Below are 8567 nucleotides of genomic sequence, written 5' to 3' on the forward strand. Positions count from 1 at the left end.
CAAAGCTTGCCCACGTTACCAACTCTTCCTCCCCTTGTGTAGGGGGCTCTCAGCCCTGCAGCACAACATTGTCGGCACAAAATCAGTAGCTGCAAGAGGCTGCTCTTCACGAGGGTGGTGGTAGCGGGATGAGCGTGGTCTTGGTCCCTCTGCATTCTCGCAGGCAGAGGGCTGGGGCCAGCGTGAAGCACAGTTTGTCCTTTCTTGGCCCGTGACATGCCGAGCACGGTGGATGGATGAGCCCTGCTGGGCAGCAGGGAAGGACCTGCCAGGCCCGGCTTGAACCCATTTGGAGATGATTGTGTCTTTCCTTTCCTGCCCCAGTATCGATAAACCTTAACTAAGGTGTCTGCCTGCAGTTCATGCACAGCGATGGGGCGAGAGCATTGCCTCGGCTCGCCCTTGGCGGCGGCCGCCCTTGCTCCCGAGGAGCAATCGAAGCCCTGCTGAGGATGTCTTGGGTTGCCTGGAAACCTGCCGGCTCGCTGAGGGTAGCAGATGTGCTGAGCAGCGGCGTTGGGAGGCAATTAAAACCCAAACGCTGCCGGTCAGATCGCTGTAGATGCTTCAGGGTGRTGGTGGGGGCAAGCAGCACCCTGGGGGGCAAYGGTTTGCAARACATCCACTCCGCTTTGCTGTTGAGGATTGTGCAAAACTCAGAAGCTGGGGGCTCCGGTTGAGCATGGACAAGTTGGTAGAGATCTCGGCTCAGTGGTTTGCATCAAGGCTGCAAACTGCAGTGACTGCARGTGGAGCAAACTCGTACCAGGCGTTGAGGACATTGGGGTCCATGGGTGGACATAGAGCGGCTAGGTCTTGTGGGAAAGAAGCAGCGAGGTGCTGGGGCMTGGGAAAAGGATAGACTGTAAGGAAGATGCCAAGGATGGGGTGCCGTGTGGTATCTCCTGGCCCATCGCTGCCAACCAGGCGAGTCCTCCTGCATCTCCATTCTGCTCCCACATCTCCATCCTCCTGCTGCTGCATCTTCATCCTCCTGCTCTCATATATCTGCTGCCTTTCCCAAGCTGGGTCTAATGCCTGGCATCTTCCCTGATTGGGCTGATTCAATTCACTGAGTGGAAAATAGCCACTTTTTTTGTCAGGTTGGTTTTCTGCCACTTTAGTGAGCTAAATTAGCTCAGGAAGGGGATCTGATGGGCACTGGAGTTGGTACCAATGAGGCAGTGAGAAGCGGTGATGGGGCCGGAGCAGAAAGCAGCCTCTGGGTCAGGAGCTGCCCTTCATGCAGGGCTTCAGCAAAGCAGCTGTAATTCCTCGCCTGACTTTCTGGCGTTGTGTGAGTAATAACATCGCCCACATGCCCTGCTGAGTCAGCCAGAATTTGGGATTTGCAGGGTGGTCCATCCTGAACTATCTCAAAAGCAATTATTATCTGCAGATGGAGAATGTGGAGGAGCTCAGGAGCTGCACTGCATGTTTTGTGGGATGGGCACACTGCACCCACGCATGGACCCCCCCTACTGTGGGGGACCTGAGAACCAGTCCAGCAAGCTCAGGCATGTGGACAATCCCAGCAAGGACCTCTGTGGTGGCCGGGGCTGAAGGACAGGGCATAGGAGAAGAGGCTGAGGGAGTTTTGTTGGTTCAGTTGGGAGACACAGTGAAGTGGTGGTGGGGGAGGCTTCAAATACCCCAAAAGGGATTGCTGGGAAGACAGAGCCTGGCTTTGATCAGAGACACCAAGTGAAAGGATGAGAGATGACAGGCATAAGTTGCCAAAAGAAAAATTCTGACTGGATATAAGGAGAAATTCTTCCTCAGGAGGTCAGGTACCAGAGAGGCAGTGAACTTTCCATCCTTGGAGATACTGAAAACTCAATTGGACAAGCCCTGAGCAGCCTCACCTGGTTTGAAGTTCAGCCTTTTTTGAGCAGAAGTTGGACCAGAAGTCTCAATCCACCTGCATTTCTCTGTGATTTTCTGATTCTACCCAAAGGGAGGTAGAAGATAATGGGGACCCTAAAATGGGCAAGCAGGACTTCCGCTGAAAATAATAAGTTGGGGGATTAGTTCATCTATCTGTAGCTTTGTGGCAGGGTCCAGGAAATCTCAAAAGCTAAGCATATCCTACAAACCCTGCTGCCCGTAGCAATCCCTCCAGGAGTAGCAGGACAGGGCCATCTCTACAGCCTCATCCGAGAGCTGATAACAGAGGGCTGGAGAGAATGGAGCAGCTTTTGGAGAGCAACAGTAGCTAAAGAGTGTCTTTCACACACAGAAAGACCATGRAGAGCATCCTCAGCCTGCAGTTTTTCCAAGGAGTTTGCAAGAATAACCACCAGCTCTGACCAGATCAGAACCCTTCCATCTGCATCACTTTGCTTGTGGATGAACCTACCACCTGGAGCACCATGCCTTTTCTCTGGTATTRGTTTAGAGGACCTTGTCACATGAACTCTGTAAGAAAACTAAAGGTTGGTGACATCTGTTCTTCAGAGGTCTCTGAATTTGCCATTCCAGGGAGACTTCTGTCCTCAAAACTCAGTGTCATGATCACAGACCTTCCTCCTGGTTCTCCTGTACCAGGACCTACAACTGCCTTACCCTAAAAGCCCCTGCAGATCTGTTCTCCTTAGCTCTATTCTGCCACTGAGCACACAGCCATCATCACATGTACCACATACCTGTGTACGCACCTTGTCATGAGCCCTTGAGGCAGAATATGGCCCTCACGCTGGCTTGAAAATGGCCTGTGATTTTCTCTGATGAGAACCACCTTCATGTCATAGCAACCTTCAGTGCAGCAGTACTCTACAGTCATAATCCTGACATCGATCCCAGGCACCCATGTGTATCTGATTGCATTATAACACTTTTAATATGCTTCTCGTGAAATAAAATTAGCTCAAGATATTGCCAACAAGACAAGAGCACTGCTGWTCAGCAGGAGTTAGAGCTCTTGGTAGAAGACAGTGGTGGGCACTTTATGGGGCCACAAAGTATTTGTGTCATCTTGTTACAAATTGCAGTTTTATTGAAAGCACAATTGCACTCATTTAGCTGTCGCTCATACTGCTCTGCAGCTACTTATTAGCACTGGAGCAGGGAGCAATACGACTTTGCTGAAGATCACACATCCTTTCACAAATTACCTCTTACTGATAAATTAAGCATGTCGAYATGAAGTTGGCCTGGCTGGTGCCTTAAAGGCACAAATATCTGAATATCAGGGAACACTTAAGAAGCCTAAGCACATGCCAAGACTAGAACATGGGTGGAAAGTTAGCTGAACTACCAGCCTTGAAGAACTGGGATCACTGCYGGGGAGTAGTTTTGCAGAAAAAGACCTGGTGATGGTGGAGGACAAACCAGCAAGGTGCCCTTGCGGTGATCATAGAATCATAGAATCGTGATGGAAGCCAACCACATATGGGGCTGAACAAGGGCATGTCCAGCAGGTGGACAGAAGTGATTCCTCCTCTATATTCAGCATTTATGAAACCGCATCTAGAATACTATGCCACATTTTCAGCTCCCTTGTTCGAGAAGACCAACTAACTGGGGCAAGACCAGTGGAGATCACAGAGATGGTTGGAGGCTTGAGCATAGGCCATAGGAGAGATGCTGGGGACTGAGTTTGCTGCCTGGAGAAGAGATGGCAAAGAGGGGGAATTTTATTGCTGTCTCCAACCATTTAAAGTGGTGAAACAGAGAAGACAGACCCAGGCGCTTCACAGAGGTGTACAGAGGCAGGACAAGAGGCAATGGGTGCAGGTGGCAATAAGGGGGATTCCAGTTAGATAGAGGAAAAAGCTCTCCACCGTGATGGTCGGCGATCACTGCAATGACATCCAGAGAGGTGGGATGAATCTCAGCCCTTGGAGACACTGAGGACTMCACCAGACCAGAGCCTGAGCAGCCTGATCTACTTTGAGGTTGGCCTTGCTTTGAGGAGGGGTTGGACGAGCAACCTCCAATGGTCCCATCCTACCTGCATTACACCACGATCATAGACGGGGCTCAGTCCATGCACTACCCTCACCCCGGGCACCAGAAAAGCTGTGGAGCAGTTCCCGTTCGAATCCTCCGTGCCGACTCGGATACTCTTCAGGCTGAAATGTCACATCTCGGTCTGCTGTCTTAGAAACGCCACTGGAGGAGGTGGACATAGATCTGACGCCRGTTATGTTCTGGCGCGTGGCTTGTCACCGGCAGGGACTCCGTGGGCTCTCCCGACGTGTCTGAGAGCCGCCGAGCGCATCCGGAGGCGCGAAGAGCAGCCCTGCGTCGAGACGCGCCGGTGGACGAGGCGGAAGAGCCCCGCCGAGCGGGAAAGGCAGCTTTCCTGGGGGGCTTAGGCAAAAGCACGGAAAAGTTTCGAGGCGGAAAGGGACGGGAAAGTCTCGCTTTGGTGAGGAAAGGCGGTCGCGCGGGCCGCAGGGCTTGGAGAGCGGCGCGGAGGAGGCGCCGGCCTCGCCGCGGGGAGGGCACGGGCTCGCGGGCACCGCGGGACGGAGTCGCCGGATGGGGCGCCCCGGCCGGCAGAGCGGGCGATAATCGCGATCCCGGTAGCCCAYGGCTCGCTGCATTTATGCGCTCCGTAACGATAACATTGCTGAAATGAAGCCACGTCGCTTTAAAAAGACTAAGAGAAACGCTCTATTTTTAAATCCCGGGTGCTCTCCCCCCTCTCCCGCGCYGCGCTGCTCCGTTAAGAGCCCTGCCGGTAATTTTAGCGCACGGCGCAGCTGCGGGGTAGGTGCCATCGGCGATGCAATCACGAGTTTGCAGGTCCTTGGTCCAGCCTCACCTCCACGGGCCCTGGGACYGTCCACCCGCGGCTCCCCGTGCCACCGGTAAAACCAGACGCCCGCGCCGAGCGGGCTGGAGATGGCCGTCACGGGGCTCGTCGGCAGCAGCGGCGCTACCCCGGSCCCCTCTTCCCCCGGGGGAAAGAAAAATCTGTTTTATTCGGCCCCGTCTCCCAAGCCTGCTGACGAATGGTGCCGGGGATTCGTCGAGGAACCGGATTGCAACCGGCGACTCATCTCCCACGAGCAGCTCTTTGGCTCCCCCGGCCCGGATGCTTCTTGCTCCCGTTTGATCTTCCTGCTTCCTCGCCGGTGCATCCCAGTCGCCGGCCCCGGGAACGCCGAGGTGACCGGCGAGGACGGGCGCAGCAGCCCGTGCCGCCRCGACACCCCGGGGCCTTTGGTCRCGAGAGCTCGGCGGCCCCGGGCAGYGGGCGAATCGGGCTGCAATCGGGGAAACCCGAGCGGCTGGCGGGGCCGAGGCGCCCCGGGCTCTCGCAGGAGCTCGGCGCACGGGACGCCTCCGGGGAGGCAGGAGGCTGGAGCGGGTCTCCGTGCGGAGGCTCCCGGCCGCGTCCCTCGTCCCCCGCGAGCTTTTCCCGCGGGCGCGGACGGACGGGCCGGGCGAAGCCGAGACGCTCACCTCAGCAAGTGTAAATGAGGACCAGCAGCRGTTTCAGCTCCTCCAGAGCCTCCCGCAGCACCGGCTGCTCCATTAAGCTCCCGTCTTCCCAGGTGCGATCCTGCTCCGTGCTTCATCAGCCTTTCAATTTGCAAGCGAGCAATCCCGAAACGCTGGCATCAACTCCCGGCGGCGCTCRTGTCGGGCAGAAAGCTCGGGAAGTTTAATGAAACCCATTCGCAGATCGATAATAATAACAGGAAAAGGAAAAAAAAATAATAACACGAAGGGATTTCGTTACTCGGCAGCCACGAAATCCTGCCTCCCGCGCGGYGGCCCCCGCCGTCCTGCGGGCTCGCACCCTCCGCTCACGCTGCCCTCGCTCCCAGCCGGCACCCACGCGTGTGCGCCCGGGGCCAAGCCACATTGCACCAAAAAAAAAAGGAAAAAAAAGGAATCCTATAGTGCTTTCCAAAAGGAAAACTGCTATATCACTGCCTTCTTTGCACATAAAACCTCTGAGTCACCGCAGGAATGTGCAGTGCTTTTTAATGGAGTCCAAACTGGCTTCACGGGCCGAGTGTTTAACAGCTCTCTTTGCAGGGCCTTTGATTTATTCTATTTTTATTTAGTCAGATTGCTCCGTTAAAATATTCCCTATTCAAACTCGCCCGTGGAAGGACCCCGGTGCCGGTGCCGTCAGTCAGCACTACAAATAGCACTTCAAAGTCAGCCGCCTCCGGGRCGAATCCAAAATCATTTTCCCCAAACGACACCCGGACCCTGCGAATTTGCAGGACTGAAGCCTGAGCGTTCGCTCTGACCCGACGGGTTATAGTGGCCGACACYGGCTATCGCGCGGGTGAGGAGGGCCGAGCACGGACTGACTCACTCCACGCCAGCAGCCTTCTTCATGCTCCAATTAATTACTTCTTTCTTAACCTGGATGTAAAAATAGTGATGGCCCCACTGGGATGAGACAGTCCCTGGCCAGCAGGCTGCAGCATGGCTGGAAAAGAGCCAAGAGCTCAACGGTGGGACTCGGAGTGAAAGGAGGTTTTGCGCTACCTCGAGCGGAGCAGGAAGGTAGGAAAGGCTCAGCCGGTCGCGGGGCCCGTGCTGGAGAGCAGTCGGGGCCGTGAGGACGTGGCAGGAACCAGAGCGAGCCGCAAGCCTCATCTTGTCTCGCCACCAGACACCCTGTTTTTTCTGGGTTTCTCACCGATTCAGGTGTTTAACCGCATGGTTAATAGATGATTTTCCTAACGTCTCACCCCGGCTGCGGGCGAAGGGAGCTGCCTCTGTCTGCTCTCCCACGGCCGGCCGGGTAACGTTATCTTTACAGCTCCTCGGTCTTTTCTGAACTATCCCAGTCCTCCCAACTGCTCCTCRTTAATCACGTTATTTTATGTATTTATTTTTTCCCAAATCTCTTCTCATCCCCTTTGCTCTGCTGGACRACTCTCCAGTTTATCTGCCTCTTCCTCAAAGCCTGGTGGCTGCATTTAATCAYGCACCGGCCCGAGAGGACCGCAAGAAACTGGCCCCCCACCTCTGCTGTCTCAGAAAGACGGAAGATTTCAGAGGCGAGATTTTGGGGGTGGTTTGGCCAGGCTTTCCCTTCTCCCTCTGGCTCTCTGTACAGAGAAAAGGCAGCTTGCAGAAGAGCCACARCCATGATATTCCACTTTTCTTGCAGCTCTGGAGCTGCCGGGACATCTGAGACGCCTCCATCCTGGGGGCGCCAGCCCCAAAAGCATCCCCRCGGTGCCGGGAGCGGAGCCAGGGAGGGAGCCGCGAGCAGGCGCCCACCAAGGGCTGTATCTTTATTACTGAACAGAAACAGGACCAGGGCTGCAACCGGTGAGAGAGCTCACCTCTCTTCTCCCCACCCCAAAAAAATCTCAGCGTGGCCAAACCCTTCCCGCTCACGCCGCGGGCCGTGCTGGATCTGTGAATGCTGGCCAAATTTGCAGCTGGGACAGCGTGGGGAGGGACTTTTGTGGTGCCCAGGGCGTTTCAGGGTGCTGGAGAGGGCGTGCGGCACCCCAAAATAGCACAGGGACACCCACTACACGTGGACCCCCACAGTCGGGTAAGATGAGCTGCTCGGCCTGCGGAAACACACACAGTCGCTCCCAGGGAAATTAAGGTTATCGGCAAATTGCTCCATTTTCTGGTGAAATTGGACCATTAAAAAAAAAACAAAAAACAACAACAAAAAAACAGCCCAAAATGCTCTCTCCTATTAAGTCCTGCAGGTGTTGCGGCCAACGCGTCCCTCCCAGCCGCTCTCCCTCCCTCCRTCTCTCCCGCGCGCGCGGCCCTGCTGCAACGCGTCGAGAATGAGAAATCAGAAAACAGGAGGCAAGTGAAGGGGGGGGTGGGGAAAAAAAAAACCCCAAACCCAGGAAACCTCCCCGAAGCGCGTTGCCTGCGAACGCCTCGAATTAAGGGGCCGCGCGTCCGCCCGCCGCCGCCGCTCGGTGCGGGGCCGTGGCGGGGCGCAGCCGCTCGGTGCGGGGCCGTGGCGGGGCGCAGCCGGGATGCTCCAGGACGAGGGTCTCCTCGCCCGGGGCAGGAGCTCCCAGGGGATTATTTCTGCTCCGGCTGCCTCCGGGAGGCCGAGGGATTCCTGCCAGGCCTCCGCCTCCTCCTGCCTGCCTCCCCGCGTCCGGCATCACCCTGCTCCCGGCGCCTGGGGAGGGGTTCAGGGGGGGTCTGGGCGAGGGAGCTGSGGTGCCGCCGCGCAAGGGGGGTGCCAGCCCCGGGCCGGGCCGCCCAGCACCACCACTGCTCTCTGCGCGCTGGCCACAGCCGCAGGGCGCAACGCGTTTTGCTGGCCGCGTGAAGTTTGGCCGTAGCGGGCTCCCGTCGTCCGCCGCAAGGGCTGCTGGGATTTGTAGTTCTAGTGTGTGGGAGTTTGCGCGTGCGCARAAGTCCCCGCTCCGGCGGGCAGCGCCGGGAGAGGCGAAGCGTTCGTCGATTGGTCCGGCGGCGGCCGCACCCCTTCTCCTTTCTCGCTTGTGATAGGACCAGGCCGCACCTCCTCGGCGTTGGTTGGCCGGCTGCGGCCAGTGGGCGGGGCCGCGCCGCGGTGGCGGGAATTGCGGCGGCGGCGGCCGGGCCGGGTTGGGCGCCGCGCGGTTGAGGCGGCGATGGGCGGCAGGGGC

This window comes from Rhea americana, unplaced genomic scaffold, assembly GCF_003343005.1.
Source record: "Rhea americana isolate MKP2758 unplaced genomic scaffold, rheAme1 scaffold_225, whole genome shotgun sequence".
Taxonomy (NCBI): Eukaryota; Metazoa; Chordata; class Aves; order Rheiformes; family Rheidae; genus Rhea; species Rhea americana.